The following is a 3,848-nucleotide window of genomic DNA, read 5'->3' on the forward strand; positions in this document are numbered from 1 at the left end:
AACTGAGGCAAAAATAGGGAGAGGTGAAGTCAGCATGGTTGACTTCCACATCAACTAGATTGAGTTAAAAACTACCAGGGCATTAGAGAGATTCACCTTTGAGTATGTCAGTGAGGGTTTTTCTAGAAAGGACTAAGTAAGGAAAGAAAAATACGGGCTGTACCACTCCGAGGGCTGAGGATCTGGGCTGAAGAAAAGGGGAAAAAATATAAGTAACTGTCTGCAATTCTCTGATCTCTGTCTCTTGATCTACTGAGGTTAGAGGTCCTAGATGCCAAGCCTTCCCAAGCCTGATCCTAAGCCTTCATGGAGGACTTATCTCTGGAGAGGAGCTAAAAAAAACCTTTCTTCTCTTAAAAGTTGGCTCCTTCAGGTATTTTGATGCAGTGACAAAGTAAGGCAGTCAGGAAGAGAGAGGACCACAAATATGGAAAGATGACAGGTCCTATCCCCCAGCTCCCCACGGGGCTTCAAAGTGAGGTGTCAATGGCCTCTGGAAGGCTGGTCTATGCTCTCATTCCAAATCACGTTGCCAGAAATGTTCAACAGGATAGCAAGGAACAATTGGGTTCTGGAGAAAGGTTCAAGAAAAATCACGCTGTGATTGATTTGGTTGGCCCAACAGAAACCAATCCAGGTCAGGTTTGGTTTCGAGAGCTGGAGGCTGTACCTGTAACCCCCACATGGAGTGCTCTTTAACCCTAACACCTTACTTGGCCAGCAGGCTCATGAGGTAGGCAGAAGTGTTGGTGTCCAGTCTCAGAGGAAGCACTGTGTTGTAAGCGACTGCATAGGACCAGTCCTGGTTGTAGTAGTACAAGCCCGGGTGCATTGGTCTCAGTCAGCACCACTTTCCCTTGCAGTTTAGCTACTCAACCATGTTGCCAGCTGAGATGCTGGACACATTGACCAGGTGGATGCGATAGTGGTTCCTGTTTGCAATGGTGATGACACAGTGAGTGTGGCTTCGGCTTCCAGCTCCTCTGGACAGCTGATCTCAATTCCTTCTGGGCCTGTGATGCCCAAATCTAGAGCCTCCTTAGCACCCTCATCCACAAGCTTCCCATTTTCAGCAGGGACTCAGGGGAACACCTCAATGTCCCTGCAGGCATAAAATATTTGGTAGCTTGCAGTTTCAAAGCATGTGCAAGTCTTTGTAGGTCATGAACATCTGGAAAATGTTGAACATCTGGAAGAAAGGTCTCCCTCGCTAGTGTCTCCATTTCTGCTTTCACCATGGGTGCCCACAAGGTGCTCCCCACATGGAGGACATAGTCACAGCAGACCTGGGGGTCAGCCAAATTCCCGTAATTCTCATAGGCTTCCACAAGGGAGGTCTCCTTCTCAGGAAGAACATGGCTAGTGATCACGGTGATGCCACCAACGAGTGCCGAATTTGTCTCATGGTAGAAGTCGTCCACATACATGGCATTCATGAAGGTCTGGTGGAAGTGGGTGCTGGTGTCAGTCCCTCCAGGGATCACAAGTGGTAGCATCAATCGCCTTGGTCCCTCCAGGGATCATGAGCTCATGGCCCACCTGCTGGATGATGCCATCTCAATGTAGACATCTTCTCATGGGTACAGCCACCTTTTACCACCATGCCTCCATTAATGAGAATCTGCGCACTGGCTGAATTGGCGAGTATGTTATCCTTCAGGATGTTGCAACTATGCAGGTCCCTCTGGGTCTCGAGGTGCTGTAGATGCACAGGATAGGAGCAGCTGCTAGGACATTCACTCGGTGGCCACCTTGTGTGTCTGGAGCTAGAGTCCCAAGTAGCCTAACCTGCATTTCTTAACTATACTTTACATGTTTAAGTGAGCTACATAAGTATAATACCCCAAACAAGAGTAGAAATATACATACAGTAGAGGAAAAAAATATTTTAAAATTATATCAATATACTAAAACCCATAACGATGTAAAATATCTGAGGTTAATAGTTGTCTTTTTATCCTCTATTGTATTTCTATATCCCCCCAAGCAATGACAAACATTCATAACCTAACAAATAACCAAAGCCACAATCCCATTTATTGGGAATGTGGGCATTGTGTTCTCCAGACTGCTTCCTATGGTCTTGGAGCGCTGGCATTTTAAGGGACTCTGAAAAATTTAAGGTAATAGTGTAGTAGTGGCTATAATAGTCTATGAGGCTGAGTCTATCTCAGCCAGCAGCCATGAAGCTGTTCTGGTTGTAGAACTCTGAGGAAACTGCAACAGAGGCACCCTGAGAGGTTGGATTACCTGAGCCACTCATTTTAATTGGGTACTGGGCCTCATGCTCTGAAAACATAGAAACTTTTAACATACATATCTGCATTAATGCAAGTATAGACTGTGTGTTGTGCATAAGCAAGCCACAGGTGATTACTTTTATGTTTGAGCGGGTAAAATATACATCACGTGTCTTGTAGTTTTTCTAGGTTTATTTCTTTATGTGTATAGCCAGGATTTTCACGTAGTCTCCCTCATCAAATCTGATCTTCTTTAACCTTGAATGAATCCACAGCCTTTTATTTTCTGGGAATACAAAAGCAGAACGTCTTCTCCAACACAACGTACTTTTTTACTTCCATTTTGAAATTAAGACAATTTTAAATATATAGGTTGGCTTAATTTAGCAGTTTCCACAATCCGAAGTCTGTCAGCAGCTATTGTTTGTTCATCCATGATCAAAGCATTCAAAGCCAGGACAATAACATACAAAATACAGACTCCATGTGCATTTCCCATCGCTATGGGATTTATTCTTTTTTATTACTTTATTCTTTTTTAAAGACGTCATTTTTAACTATTCATCTATTCATTCATTTTATGACTGCCTGTACTCTTTTTTTTCTTTTAAGCCTACATGCATTGTTAAGCACACTGTAACTTGGTTAGAGGTTTTTGGTTTTTTATCTGCCCATGCTTTACTGCATATCCGTAAACTTTTCTGTCTGCATGAGCAAACTCTTGAATTGCCACACAGCTTAACTCATGGTGAGCTTGTGGCTCAAGCCTGCAGAGTGTGCCCAGAAGATGCATTTCTGTATCATAGACTGCCTGAGAGAATTCAGTACTAGGAAGCCACATATGGCTCCTTTTTCATGTGTGTGGAACCTTTTCTTTTCAAGCTTCCTGGGGCCTTATGTGGAGATACGTGCCTGGACACTAGGTGCCATTTGTAGCGAGTCTTTCTCTGTCCCATCTGCCAGCTTCCACAGAGACTTCTTGTTAATTGTGAAAACTTGGCCAATAGCTTAGGCTTGCTTCTAACTAGCTCTTACAACGTAGATGAACCCATCTCTATTCATTTACTTTCTGCCATGTAACTCATGAATTGTTACCGCATCTCCAAAATGTCATACTTCCTCCACACCCAGCTGGCAGCTCTGCTTCTTCCCAGCATTGTATCTGCTCCAAAATTCTGCCTAGTTATGGACCATTTAGCTTTTTGTTAAACCAATCACAGTGACATATCTTCACACGGTGTAAAAGAATATTCCACCACAGGATTCTGTCAGGGGATGGAGAGCGGTTTCAGGGCAACTGTCAGGAAAAGCATGGAGGGAGGAGAAGGAAAATGGTTGATCACATGTTCATGCAAACAGGAAGAAGAAAGACAACAGCAAGTGGGGACAAGCTATGCACCGTCAAAGTTGGCTCCCTCCTCCTAGTTATGGAGTAAGGCTGCACCTCCCAAAGGTTCCATAAACTTCCCAAACAGCACCACCAATAAGGAGGAACTGTACAGATGCCATATTCTTTGGAGGGCATTTCTCATTCAAACAACAAGAAGTAACAGTCTGTTTCCAAATTTCACTGACTCCAATAAAGAAAACGCCCAGCACCTCCTAGAA

At 43.9% G+C, this 3,848-nt stretch overlaps 1 pseudogene; it reads right to left on the reverse strand.

The window, feature by feature from the left end:
• Positions 1-709: 709 nt before the first annotated feature.
• On the reverse strand, positions 710-1,794 carry LOC100769315 (annotated as a pseudogene).
• Positions 1,795-3,848: the final 2,054 nt, after the last annotated feature.

Source organism: Cricetulus griseus, chromosome 9, assembly GCF_003668045.3.
Source record: "Cricetulus griseus strain 17A/GY chromosome 9, alternate assembly CriGri-PICRH-1.0, whole genome shotgun sequence".
Lineage (NCBI taxonomy): Eukaryota > Metazoa > Chordata > Mammalia > Rodentia > Cricetidae > Cricetulus > Cricetulus griseus.